This window comes from Ranitomeya imitator, chromosome 1 (assembly GCF_032444005.1).
Source record: "Ranitomeya imitator isolate aRanImi1 chromosome 1, aRanImi1.pri, whole genome shotgun sequence".
In the NCBI taxonomy this organism is placed as follows: Eukaryota; Metazoa; Chordata; class Amphibia; order Anura; family Dendrobatidae; genus Ranitomeya; species Ranitomeya imitator.
The window spans coordinates 273088090-273103023 of record NC_091282.1 but is presented as its reverse complement, the minus strand read 5'-3'; the positions used below and the strand labels follow the sequence as shown (position 1 = coordinate 273103023).

Sequence of the window (14934 nt, the reverse complement as noted above, 5' to 3'; positions counted from 1 at the left end):
CTGTAGTCTGATTGCCGTATGTGTAGTAGGGAAGGAATTTTTTACCCCAATGTGGAGCTTAGTGTTTGCCGCATGTTTCTTTTTTCCCCTTCCTCTGGATCAACATGTTAGGCTATGGGTTGAACTAGATGGACTTAACCCCTTTCTGCCATCCGACGTACTATCCCGTCCATGTCACCTGGGCCCGTCTGACCATGGACGGAAAAAAAGTCACATGCGATTAGTCGCACTCACGGGGCTGATTATCACAGCTGGCACCCTGTACTAAGTGCCCCCGGAACAAACAAGATCGCAGCGTTCCGGTGGCATGGAGAAGCATTGCGCAGGGAGGGGGCTCCCTGCGTGCTTCACTGAGACCCTGTGATCACGTTGTTCCGAGGGTCTCCTCCCTGCAGGCCCCTGGATCCAAGATGGGCGCAGAGTCCTGCAGGGAGGTGGCTTTTTCAGTGTCTGCTGAGAGCAGGCGCTGAGAAGCCTCCTACATAGTGCTGTGAAAAGTGTCAGATCAGCGATCTGACTTTATACATTGATGTCCCACCCTGAGTAAATGTAAAAAAAAAATATTAGGGTATGTGCACACGATGCAGATTTAGTGCAGAACTGCAGCAGATTTTTCTGCAGCAGAAACGCTGCAGAACTGCACTGTGATCACAGTACAATGTAAATCAATGTGAAAAAAAAAAGCTGTGCACATGGTGCAGAAAAATCTGCGCAGAAACGCTGCAGTTTTCAAAGAAGTGCATGTCACTTCTTTTGTGCAGTTCTGCAGCGTTTCTGCACCCCTCCATAATAGAAATCTGCAGGTGCGTTTTTGATGCGTTTTTGATACGTTTTTGATGCGTTTTTTGTGCAGATTTGTGCTCAAAAAACGCATCAAAAACGCATCAAAAACGCACCTGCAGATTCTGCCAGGAGATGCAGATTTAGTGCAGAACTGCAGCAGATTTTTCTGCACTAAATCTGCATCGTGTGCACATACCCTTATACTGTGTAAAAATATTTTTTTTTAAATTCCTAAGTAAAGAAAAAATAAATACACTTCTTTATGTAAATAAAAAAAACAATAAAAGTACACATATTTAGTATCGACGCATACGTAATGACTAGTTAACCCCTTCAGTGAACACCGCAAAAAACAATGTTTTACCATCATACCGTCGAACAAAAAGTGGAATAACATGCGATACAAATGACGAATATAAATAACCATGGTACCGCTGAAAACATAATCTTGTCCCGCAAAAAACGAACCACCATACAGCATCATCAGCGAAAAAATTTAAAAGTTATAGCTTTCAGAATAAAGCGATGCAAAAATAATTATTTTTAATATAATAGTTTTTATTGTATAAAAGCGCCAAAACATAAAAAAATGATATAAATGAAATATCGCTGTAATCATACTGACCCAAAGAATAAAACTCCTTTATCAATTTTACCACACACGGAGCGGTATAAACGCCCCACCCAAAGAATTTCATGAATTGCTGGTTTCTGTTCATTCTGCCTCCCAAAAATCGGAATATAAAGAGATCAAAAAATGTGTGCCCGAAAATGGTACCAATAAAAATGTCAACTCGTCCCGCAAAAAAAACAAGATCTCACATGACTCTGTGGGCCAAAATATAGAAAAATTAAAGCTCTCAAAATGTGGTGATGCAAAAACTATTTTTGGCAAAAAAAGTGTCTTTTAGTGTGTGACAGCTGCCAAACATAAAAACCCGCTATAAATAGTAAATCAATCCCCCACCCCCTTTATCACCTCCTTAGTTAGGGAAAAATAATAAAACTTAAAAAAATGCATTTATTTCCATTTTCCCATTAGGGTTGGTGCGAAAGTTAGGCTTAGGATTATGTTTACGGTTGGGATTAGGGGTGTGTTTGGTTTAGGGGCGTGGTTAGGGTTATGGTTGGGATTAGGGGTGTGTTGGGGTTAGGGTTAGAGTTACAATTGGGGGATTTAAGCTGTTTAGGCACATCAGGGGCTCTCCAAACGCGACATGGCGTCCGATCTCAATTTCAGCCAATTCGACGTTGAAAAAGTCAAACGGTGCTCCTTCCCTTCCCAGCTCTGCCGTGCGCCCAAATAGTGGTTTACCCCCACATATGGGGTATCAGCGTACTCAGGACAAATTGGACAACAACTTTTGCGGTCCAATTTCTCCTGTTACGCTTGTGAATATAAAAATTTGGGGGCTAAAAAAATCATTTTTGTGGGGAAAGAAATGATTTATTTTCACGGCTCTGCGTTATAAACTTTAGTGAAACACTTGGGGGTTGAAAGTTCTCACAACACATCTAGATAAGTTCCTTGGGGAGTCTAATTTCCAATATGGGGTCACTTGTGGGGGTTTCTAACTGTTTAGGTACATCAGGGGCCCTGCAAACGCACCGTGAGGCGCGCAGACCATTCCATCAAAGTCTGCATTCCAAAACGGCGCTCCTTCCATTCCGAGCTCTGCCATGCCCCAAAACGCTGGTTCTCCCCACATATGGGGTATCAGCGTACTCAGGAAAAATTGCCCAACAACTTTTGTGGTCCAATTTCTCCAAATACCCTTGGGAAAATAAAAAATTGGGGGCGAAAGGTCATTTTTGTGAAAAAAATGATTTTTTATTTTCACAGCTCTACATTATATACGTCTGTGAAGCACTTGGGGGTTCAAAGTGCTCACCACACATCTATATATGTTCCTAAGGGGTCTACTTTCCAAAATGGTGTCACTTGTGGGGGGTTTCCACTGTTTAGGCACATCAGGAGCTCTCCAAACGCAACATGGCGTCCTATCTCAATTCCAGCCAATTTTGCCCTGAAAAGTCAAACAGCGCTCCTTCCCTTCCGAGCTCTGCCATGTGCCCAAACAGTGGTTCCCCCCCACACATATGGGGTATCGGCATACTCAGGACAAATTGCACAATAACATTTGGGGTCCAAAATCTCCTGTTACCCTTGAGAAAATAAAAATTTGGATCTAAAGTAATTTTTTGTGAAAAAAAAAAGTTAATTTAAATGTTCATTTTTTTTTAAACATTCCAAAAATTCCTGTGAAGCACCTGAAGGGTTAATAAACTTCTTGAATGTGGTTTTGAGCACCTTGAGGGGTGCAGTTTTTAGAATGGTGACACTTTGGGGTATTTTCTATCACATAGACCCCTCAAAGTGACTTCAAATGTGATGTGGTCCCTAAAAAGAAGTGTAAAAATGAAAAATCGCTGGTCAACTTTTAACCCTTATAACTCCCTAAAAAAAAAATTGGGTTCCAAAATTGTGCTGATGTAAAGTAGACATGTGGGAAATGTTACTTATTAAGTATTTTGTGTGACATATCTATGTGATTTAAGGGCATGAAAATTCAAAGTTGGAAAATTGCAAAATTTTCAAAATTTTGGCCACATTTCCATTTTTTTTCACAAATAAACGCAAGTCATATCAAAGAAATGTTACCACTGTCATGAAGTACAATATGTCACGAGAAAACATTGTCAGAATCACCGGGATCCGATGAAGCGTTCCAGAGTTATAACCTCATAAGGGGTCAGTGGTCAGAATTATAAAAATTGGCCCGGTCATTAACGTGCAAACCACCCTTGGGGGTAAAGTCTTCCTTCAACCTTAAATACTATGTTACTATGTATGTTACATTTATCCGGTGCTCTACGCTGAGCACTTACTTTGGGGTTTCCATCTAAATCTCTGAGCGACGTGACAGATGACACTGCCGAGGGATCCATTCAATATACAGTAGTGAGGCATCAGATTTACTCTGGACTCCATCTGGCCTCTATTCAGCATTATCCTTTTCAGAAGTGCACAAAATTGAGGCCGATGGCACTTTTATGCAATCCTAAAATGACGGATATTGCCGGATCACAGGTCAGATGGCTTCCACAGTGCTTCCATCTGCCTCATTATAGGGAATCTTCTGCCGGGGGATCTGTCTGAATCACATATTTCAGAGATTTACACAGAAACCCCGATGTAAGCGCTCAGCGCAGGATGTGTCCCGAGCCCTAGTGCGATATTTGGGAGGCAGAATAAAAAAAATCAACAGCATGTGAAGAATTTGTTTTATTTATTTTTTACGCCATTCCTCGTGCGGTATAAGTGATTAGGCAACTTTATTCTTCAGGTGAGTGCGAGAACAGGGATAACAGATTCATACCGGATTTTTATGTTTGGCTGCTGTCACACACTAAAATACGCTTTTTATTGAAAACTATTTTTTGCATCACCATATTTTGAGAGCTATAATTTTTTCATATTTCAGCTGACAGTCATGTTATAGCTTGTTTTTTGCAAGATGAGCTGATTTTTTTTATTGGTATAATTTTCGGGCACACAACATTTACTGATCGCTTTCTATTCTGATTTTTGGGAGACAAAATGACAAAAAACAGCAATTCAGGAACTGCTTTTGTTTGTTTATACTGTTCCGCCTGTGGTAAAATCGATAATGCAGCTTTATTCTTCAGGTCAGTACAATTACAAAAGTACCACAGTTATGTAACGGCACATGTCGGGAAGAGTTAAGTGACTTTGGGGGCCCTATATATTAGAAACCCCCAAAAGCGATACTATTTTAAAAACCCCACCCCTCAACGTATTCAAAATTGCTTTCAAGTATTTAACTGACCCTTCAGGTGCTTTTCAGGAATTAATGCAAAGTGGCATGACAGGAATGAAAAAGTTTATTTTTACAGTCTAAATGTTGATAACTTAACATACCACTATAGCCAGCCGACGCTAAGGCCGTAATTTAGCCATGAACTGCCATGGCAAACATCAGAACCACACAATCAAGATCAGGGTGCCAACAGGATTAAACAGAGAGCCCCTACACTGTAAGTCTGCCGTCACACTAGCAGTATTTGGTCAGTATTTTACATCAGTATTCCTCAGCCAAAACCAGGAGTGGGTGATAATTACAGAAGTGGTGCATATGTTTCTATTATACTTTTCCTCTAATTGTTCCACTCCTGGTTTTGGCTTCCAAATACTGATGTAAAATACTGACCAAATACTGCTAGTGTGACGGCAGCCTAAAGCATTTAGATCAGACCTGGGCAAGATGCGGCCCGCGGGCCGCATCCGGCCCGCCTGATGATTTTAAACGGCCCGCCACCTAGCTGTCACTTGACAGCCGCCCCCGGCACCGCTCGGCCAGCCGCTTCTGAAGACCACTGGCGGCTGGAGTGAAGGCGACACGCTGTCGGAACTGCGCTTGCAGAGCTGAGGGTGATGAGGAGCCATGTTCCCCTGTGCTGTGTGAGCAGAGCTGCGGGTGATGAGAAGCCATGTTCCCTTGTGCAGGAGGATGCAGCAGCAGCGCCGCCAGGTTCCTGTTTCCTTCTCAATCTTCTGCCCTCCCCCCGCATCCCAGAAGTCAACATGTCGAGTCTGCACACAAGAGCAAGTAAGAGCTGCAGAAGAGGGGAGTCCTGGGCCGGTCATGGGGGCTGCAGGTGGGAGAGGAGGGGTGCATGCAAGGCTCGGGGCAGCCTGCCAGCAGGGGTGACTGGGGGGCAGTTGCTGTCTCTGTGTGGGGGGATAGGAGGGCTCCATGCCTGTGCACCTGTATAGAAAGCTCCTGCTTTGTATCATGCATTGTGTGTTCTATATAACAGATACAAACTCTGTACATCTAGTGCTGCGTGTGATCTCGGGGGGTGCGGAGACCCCATTTCAGTGTTTGGGTGGTCCCCCAGGACACTATGAGGCTGTTACAGATACCTCAGCACTTGGGGCTCCTGTCAGCCCCATAGCCATTGCACATACAGTATGTGTTCCACCACTTGGGCGCAGGATCTTGTGAGCAGACGATCCCTCCTGTGATCAGACAGACAGCTCTTTTCCTGTAGAGGGGTCATAATTGCTCTTCACGGGCCAACCCCTTTAAAAGGGAACTTCCTGGATGTTTTTTCTTTTAAATACGGAAGCAGTGGTGTAAATGGGTAAGTGCTTGTCCCCCCATAAAAAATGAGACTTTTTTTTGTAATGATCCAATGTGCTAATCTTGAGAAATCTTGCACAGAAACCATATGCAAATCATGCAAAAAGTGCACTGTGGAATGTCAATGCACTTAAAAGACAATACTGCTGCAGTGACACGCCCCCAGTGCACGTCCAGCCTGATTTGCATGTGACGTCTATACTAGATTTCTCAATATTGGTCCGTTGGATTGCTATACAAAAGGTGTATTGTTATTGGGGACAAAAAGCTCCTCCACAGCAATATTCCTACTGCCAGCTGTAAAGACGCGCTGACGGGCCCCTTTAAGCATTTTACCTTGTCATCCAGTCACTGAGGGTAGGTTTCCCTTTTTTAAGCAGTGATCAGACCCCAACTGGAAAATCCATAGTGCTTTTATGTTACAGTGGGTGGATTTGCTGTTTTAGTACAGTCTTAATAATAATAATAATAATAATTTTATTTATATAGCGCCAACATATTCCGCAGCGCTTTACAAATTATAGAGGGGACTTGTACAGACAATAAACATTACAGCATAACAGAAATACAGTTCAAAACAGATACCAGGAGGAGTGAGGGCCCTGCTCGCAAGCTTACAAACTATGGGGAAAGGGGTTGTCCAAGATTAGGAAAACATGGCTGCATTACTCCAAAAACAGAGCCATCCCTGTCTGTTTGTTTATGAAAAGATAGCATATGTATACTACAGTATGGGTGAAAATGAGTTAATTATATTAGTCCGGCCCTCTAAAACCATCCCAATTTCTCATGCGGCCCCATGGCAAAATTAATTGCCCACCCCTGATTTAGATGCTGTAGTCACTAGTTACAGCAGCATCTAAGGACTTAAACTGACATAGTCGGTGGTTGATGCAGCAAGTTGTCAGCTACAGTGTACAGCTGACAGATGCAGAATTGTCGGGGATGCTAGTCTCTTATATCACAGGTCAGTAAAATGGCGTATTTGTGGTCATTAAAGGGTTAAAATATAGGTAGTCCTCATAGAAAAAGCTGTTGCTTTATTGCAAGAAAGGTAAGTAGATAGTATAAATCCCAGTATTAGTCCCTGTGATGAAAGGTGTCAATAGCTACAAATTATTATGTACGGTAATTACAAATGTAAATAAATGTTCACACTAGGTGACTTAGCATTGAACCAATATATTAAACAGAGCAGAGGACTAAAGGTACCATCACATTAAGCGACGCTGCAGCAATATAGGCAACGATCCCGATCGCTGCAGCGTCGCTGTTTCGTCGCTGGAGAGCTGTCACACAGACAGCTCTCCAGCGACCAACGATGCCGAAGTCCCCTGGTAACCAGGGTAAACATCGGGTTACTAAGCGCAGGGCCGCGCTTAGTAACCCGATGTTTACCCTGGTTACCATTGTAAATGTAAAAAACAAAAACACTACATACTTACATTCCGGTGTCTGTCCCCCGGCCTTAGCTTCCCTGCACTGTCTCAGCGCCGGCTGGCCGTAAAGCACAGCGGTGACGTCACCGCTCTGCTTTACGGCCGGCCGGCGCTCACAGTCAGAGCGGGAAGCTGACGGCGAGGGGACAGACACCGGAATGTTAGTATGTAGTTTTTTTGGTTTTTTTTACATTTACAATGTTAACCAGGGTAAACATCGGGTTAGTAAGCGCGGCCCTGCGCTTAGTAACCCGATGTTTACCCTGGTTACCAGTGAAGACATCGCTGAATCGGCGTCACACACGCCGATTCAGCGATGTCTGCGGGAGATCCAGCGACGAAATAAAGTTCTGGCCTTTCTGCTCCGACCAACGATGTCACAGCAGGATCCTGATCGCTGCTGCCTGTCAAACTCAACGATATCGCTATCCAGGACGCTGCAACGTCACGGATCGCTATCGATATCGTTAAGTCGCTCAGTGTGAAGGTACCTTAAGGTTCCCTGAAATATCTGAATCAAAAGAAAAGCAGGAAATAATTTGCAATATATGAAACTAAGACTAAGTTTTCCACTGATCCCTTTAACCCGCGTTTCGCCAATTGGCTTCTTCAGAAAGGGTTTTTGAAGCCATTTGAACCCTTTCTGAAGAAGCCAATTGGCAAAATGCGCGTTAAAGGCATTAGTGGTAAACATACTCTAAGGCCGGGATCACACATGCGAGAAATACGTCCGAGTCTCGCATGGTAATACCTGGCATTGCCGCCATCACTCAGGAGCGGAGCGTCGGCTGCATGTATTGCTATGCGGCCGACGCTCCGCTCCTGAGTGACGGCGGGAATGCCAGGTATTACCATGCGAGACTCGGACGTATTTCTCGCATGTGTGATCCCATCCTTAGTTTCATATTTTTCTGTACAAATTCTTTTATGTGTTTACATTTTTGTATCAATAAAGGTTTATAAGTTTCTTAATATACTTTATGGGTGGTTCATTCTTCTTTGGTTTTCCTAATTTGGTATACTAGAAGGCTCATGTGAAATTTTCGCACATTGATTGTCAGGGGCACTGGCAATTTCAGGAAAATCAAGCTGGTCAAATGTAAATGTATTTAATGAGATGATGAACACAGAGAGGTATGTCTAACAGACATATACCGTGTATATATATATATGCTTTCACGAATATTTGAAACCATGGACCCGTTATATGTCCATTTTGCAAGCCGGCGATAAAATCTCGCCACACGGATGCTTAGATGCGAGAAAATCTCGCCATATGGATGCTTACAAGTGAGAAAATCGCATCCTCGCACTGCCCACGGATGACATACGGATCACTGTTCAGGGAACATTTCTGCGATTCTTGTCCGTGTGAAACGGACCGATTTCTTATACGTTGTGTGTGACTCCAGCCTAAAGGAGATCCCTCAACATTAAACATAATGGTATTTTACTTACTGATCAGAAGGAGTCTGATTGTCAGGACCTTGCAAAAGAACAGGAGCAGCAGCATTTTTTCCCCTCCACAGCAACACTGCCACCTATCTGCAGTGTAGGGGAAGTGCAACACAGCCTTATGTATGTGAACAGAGCAGCTCCTTGTACAGCAGTGCCACTGTGACAGTAAAAATGGAGAATTGACCCCATAACTGAGCGTATTTACACCATTGCATAATAGTTGATAATATCCCTTTTAAAAAAAAAAAAAAAGTAATATCTGCAGACTGTTTTACCTCCCCCCCTTCCCCCTAAATCCCCCCATTTATCCCCCCCCCCCCCCCGGTTTGATTTTTTTTTTTTTTTTCAATTTTTGCAAGGTTGTTTCCACCAATCTTTCCCATTGGGAATACAATGTACAGTCTGAGTTTTGTCAACACTACAGTTTTTTACTTGGAACCAGAGGTGACACCAGTCACCAATAAGCTGCAACCTTAGAAGGAAGATAGACTATTCAATGACTGTCCAATAATACGTAAAATCTGATGGCTCAGAACCTGTCCGGTCCTTTATTCTGTATTCATTTATATCTTCAGTTTTAAAGCTGAAGTCTTAAAACAGGTAAAGTTTTACTTTTATTCTACTTTCACATATGTAGCAAATATTTAATATATACCTGCCTGAAATTTGCTGGCTAAGGAGCTCGGCAAGCTTTTTTAAAACTCCCAAGGCAAATGTTAGGATTTGTTTCAGCTTTGTGGTATTGTGCTTTGGGGTAGTGTGGTGCCACCTGCAGATCATTGTCCTTACTGCAGTTTTATGAAAAAAGTTTAAGGCTATGTGCACACATTGCGGATTTACTGTGGATCCGTGTTTTTTTCCTCACAGAAACGCTGCAAATCCGCAAAGTGATTTACAGTACAATGTAAATCAATAGGGAAAAAATGCTGTGCTAATGGTGTGGAAAATTCCGCATGGAAAACGCAGCGGATTGAATGAAAGAGCATGTCACTTTTGTGTAGATCTGCACCCTTCCATTATAGAAATCCGAAGGGGTAAAAACCGCATGAAATCCGCAACAAAAGCGCACAAAAAAAACACGCATCAAATCTGCACCTGCGTTTTCTGCCAGATGCTGATTTTGTGCAGAAAATTCTGCACCCCAATCCACAACGTGTGCACATAGCCTAGAATATGTTTTGTGATTACATAGTGGATGTGTGGTTTGTTTGGCTATTTTCTTGGTGAGGGGGGCAAGTTTACCTTTCAAATGGTGTATCGTGTGTGTGGGGGGGGGTGCAGTATGAACAAAGATACAAAGGAGTCACCGAAAAAGAGTGTTTTGAAAAAAATATAGGATTGAACTCCCAAGTTATGCACTGCGGTTTTTGGATTATTATACTCCACTCTGAAAAGTACATCTCAATTGTCAGACTAGCCCCACCTCAAGGAGCTAATTAATGAGGGCAGTCTTCATAGAGACCATATGCTGTATTTACAACATGTGTCCTCTTATGGATGAAGTATTTAAAGGCGTTGTCCCACATGTGTCCTGCATGTTCTTGAACAGTCAGACAGTAGATAACAGGCACATTTATAAGATTTTCTCGCTAAAGGAACTTATGTAAACACATCCGATAGTGGAAATTCTTATTCAACGATCTATTGATTAGAATGAGCTTTTGCTAGTGGGAAAACCCCTTCAAGCTGCAGACAACACTGAAGCACTTGAATATTCAACCAAAAAATGAGAAACATGATTTGCATAAGACAAACTCTAAAACCCAATCATAAGGTCATGTGCAGCCATAGCATGCAACTAACTTGTCAAATCATGAGCTGTAGCCCAGACATGCGACCCAACTATGGCCTAGAGGTCCAAGGCCTAGCTGTGTATCTGAAATCAAACCTCAGAATATGAGGCTCTAGGACCAGTTTCGGCATAAAGTCATGCCCTTCAAGACATTACACCATGCACGTACAGTACCTGTGTTGGCTCCACACCTGAAAGAACAGTGGGCGCTGGTAATGCCAAGAGCCCAGCATTGAGGGAAGCATCACTGCAAATGGTGCACAAGCTGCTGTTGGCTTTAGTACCGCTCTCAGATGTCAGCCATGGACCGTTTGACAGGAGGAAGGGAAGGTAGAGACTTCCTCGGTCACGTACTGGTGCAGGGACTGATGGCTGAGGGACCTCTATCCAGAGAGGTGTCAGTCCTGGACTGCTTAACAGGGAAGGCAGAGGATCCCTCTGCATCTGTACAACAAAGTTCCACAGTATATCTTTACCATAGGAGCAACCTCATGGTGTCTTTCCCCTGTGGGGACAGGAAAAAGCCTGGAGGATGGAGGGGCCTTTTAACCTCTGTGATCCTGTCCCAGAAAGGATTATCTTCAGTAGTGCTGTCTGGAGTGACGTACTGGAAGCACAGGTTATGCTGAATGTTTTCCCACTAAATTATATATCAATCTATGTGGACAAGCACAAAGCCAACAACGTCTCCAATTTGTCTGAGATTCAGTATGGCAATCCAAACCCACCCAGGTTTGCCATAAAGGTAAGATTAGCAAATGCTAGAAATTTTAGTGAGACTTCAAGTGTACCTCACGTTGGTATACTAAACAAAGCCAACAATGCACGTAGGGATACTAATGCGACGTTGAAGAGGTTTCCTCCTTATCCATCTCACCTCTTCCTCAGAACTGTTCAACATATAATCCTGTTTCTAAAACAGACAGCCACCTCATGTCCTGTTGCCACCTAAAACTTTCACTGCTCCTCATCACCAGAGATCCCTCTCCAAATTCTGGTCCTCCTCACCACATCCCCGGTCACTTCGATGTCCCATCCATGATTTATCACAAATTTCTGCAACATTTCTAACCCTATACCCATTCACCCAAACCACATTACAGGTGCACTATGGAACACTCGCTGTCTGCAAACTTTCATACATCCATGACATGGGTAATACGCAGTGCATTTTACCTGCAAATTTTTCAGAGTGCAGAAAAATCCGCACACGAATCCGCAAAGTGGGCACATAGCCTTAAAGAGTGCCTCACTACTTTCAAGTCCACACTCACTGCATCAAAACAAAGCAGATTGATAACACAAGAGAAAGCTTTGGACTACAGTCCCTCAACTACTCAGCCCTCCTTCTCCAAAACAAGCTTCTCTATTACAGATCAACTTTCCTCTCCAAATCACATCACCTGCGAACTTGACCCAATCCTGTCCCACCTCATCACAATCTTCAACTCAGCCCTACAACTGGTGTCTTCCCCTCATGCTTCAAACATGCCTCACTCCCATCTTGTCTAGCTATCGCCCCATATCCTTCAAAAGTCAAAACTACTGATACATGTCCATTTTGAACTGTCCTCCTACCTCTCCTCCAGCTTAGGCACATGGTCTCACAATGTACCACATTATGTGGTGACTACACCTAACAGAGCAGACATTCAGCATCTCCCACTTACACCACCACTATTTGACAGAGTCCATCAAGGTTCATTTCTAGAACCCCTGCTCTTTATCTACATCTCCAGCCTGGGACAACTCAGAGTCCCATGGCTTTCAATATCACCTCTCTGAACCAGTTATCACTTCCTGATTAGCCAGAATCCCACAATGTCTGCTATTTCATCTTTCTCGGCTATATTTCTAAAACTTATGGATAAAACAGAAGTTCCCTTTCCATCATCTCACACATCCTCCCCCTCCATCCAACAGACCTACCCATCACAAGTCAATGACTGCCCACTCTCCCAAACCAGCTGCCTCAGATTTCTCCTTCAAACCACACATCCGGACTCCGCCCCCTGAGCTCATAGCATGAGGCTGTAGAGTGTGAAGCTCCAGGGGAAAGCATCCAAATCCGGCAAAAAACCAACTAAATCTGGGCCATCCAGCCCCCAAAACATATAAGATCGGTCCAGGATATAGACTAGTACTCATCCAGACCTATATTTTTCATTTTGGAGGTATTTTTTATTTGAGGCCTACAACGCAACTACGAGGCCTGGGCCTAAATTTACACAGCCGGCCGGCTGCAGCATTACTTCAGTGTCATCGCACTTCCCCTGACACAGTGAGGCACCTTCGGGCCCAAGATAAAGCCGAAGAGAGACGAATCCACAAGACCCCCCTGACTCCAGGTCCGCCGTGACAGGGTGAGACTACAGCGGCAGAGCCGCCATTGAAGCTTCCCCCCCCCCTTCCTCCCGGCACCGACGAGCGGCTTTCCAAAGGCCCGCAACACACACACACACACACGAGTGAGGAGAGGCGGCGGTGAAGCTCCGGTCACTGACCTTGCTACGGCGGAACCCGGCGGGATAGCGACAACTGCTGCAGAGCCACCACTGGGCCGCCGCAGAAGCGCCTCCCCCCCTCCATCCTTCACAGCACCCGGCTACGGAGCAGGTGCCTAAGCCCGCAGCCCATACCAAGACTGGGCACAGTGAAGCAGCGGCTGCAGTAACAACAAACCGCCAAGCCGAGTAAGAAGAGGCGGCGGCGAAGCCCCGGTCATCGGCTCTGCTATAGCGGGGCTCGGCGGGATCGCGGCAATTGCAGCAGAGCCACCGTTGAGCAGCCGCAGAAGCGCCTCCCCCCCTGCATCCTCCACAGCACCCGGCCACGGAGCGGGTGTCTAAGCCCACAGCCCATAACAAGACCGGGCACAGGGAGGCGACCGCAGCAGTAGTAATTGCCAGAACTACTGCCAACAGACCTGACGGGGAAATAACCTGAGACCCTGACGGGAGCAGGAGCTTCGTCCGGTCTCCTGCCACTTCAGAACCCCCGGACAACAGAGAGCACAGCAGCGACGAAGAGCAGCCTCCTCCCCCTCCTTCCTACACTCGCAGGAGCGGACGCACATCAAGCAGAGAAGTGACCCGTACACTCACCACAACACAGCGGCCGCACAGGATCGGCACCAGGAGCTTTTCACAGCGTCAAGAAAGGAGGCACAGTCACAGGCTCATCCAGAGACATCCGGATAGGAGGTAAGAGATCCTCCTCCTCCTGTTCCCAGCTCCCGGCCACTCACCTCACACAATAAAGCAGCTGCAGAACTGCACGGGCAGCAACCTATTAATCACAGCACTCCTACCAGTACAGTAGCCGCAGCAACCGCTACGCTATTTGCGCCCCACGATCATATTCACAGCGCCCCAGCGCTCCTGCGCCTTAGACCTATTCACGACGCATCAACGCCATAACCTTACCGCTACAACGTCTCAATTATAGCGCTTAGAAGGACTCATTCACTACGCTCTGGCGTAACATTCTCAGCCACTCCTGCGCTCCTCAGTCATATTCATGACGCCCTAGCGCCTTTCTTTTACCGCCACAGCGTCTCAATTATAGCGCACTGAAGGACCTAGCCTCTTTACTCACAGGAGCGAGTGTAATAATAAACAGGAGAGAGACTTATTTATAAACATTGACACAGATTGAAGGCACCCAAATATATAGCAACGTATTGAAGCACTAGAAATCTGTGACACTCTGACTGGAATACCGTTACACTAAGTTCTACAGACATATCCATAAAGCTCTAACATTACATTTTCACAGCTCTAGCATACTAACCATAACGCGTTGAGAGACTTATTAATATAATCACACGGACCCACCAGTGGCCTCTATCTGTCCCACGCAGACCAACAAAAAGGACCACTGAGCCACACAATTTCCGCTAAAGGGCATTCTAAAGCGGAGGCTCCCACACCGGGTCCCCCCGGTACTACCCTACTATTTCCCTATTAACCCAATCCAAGCATCCAACCACTATGAGCTTCTCTAGACTTAACCCCTTTACCCCCAAGGGTGGTTTGCACGTTAATGACCAGGCCAATTTTTACAATTCTGACCACTGTCCCTTTATGAGGTTATAACTCCGAAACGCTTCAACGGATCCTGGTGATTCTGACATTGTTTTCTCGTGACATATTGTACTTCATGATAGTGGTAAAATTTCTTTGATAGTACCTGCGTTTATTTGTGAAAAAAACGGAAATTTGGCAAAAATTTTGAAAATTTCGCAATTTTCAAACTTTGAATTTTTATGCAATTAAATCACAGAGATATGTCA

At 44.8% G+C, this 14934-nt stretch overlaps 1 long non-coding RNA gene across 1 annotated transcript in view; it reads left to right on the top strand.

The window, feature by feature from the left end:
* Positions 1 to 881: 881 nt before the first annotated feature.
* Positions 882 to 14934, top strand: part of LOC138668878 (uncharacterized) — a 265220-nt gene continuing 251167 nt past the window's right edge. Inside the window, exon 1 of the long non-coding RNA XR_011319194.1 lies at positions 882 to 926. This is a non-coding gene — a long non-coding RNA (uncharacterized lncRNA). The remainder of the gene's footprint in view (positions 927 to 14934) is intronic.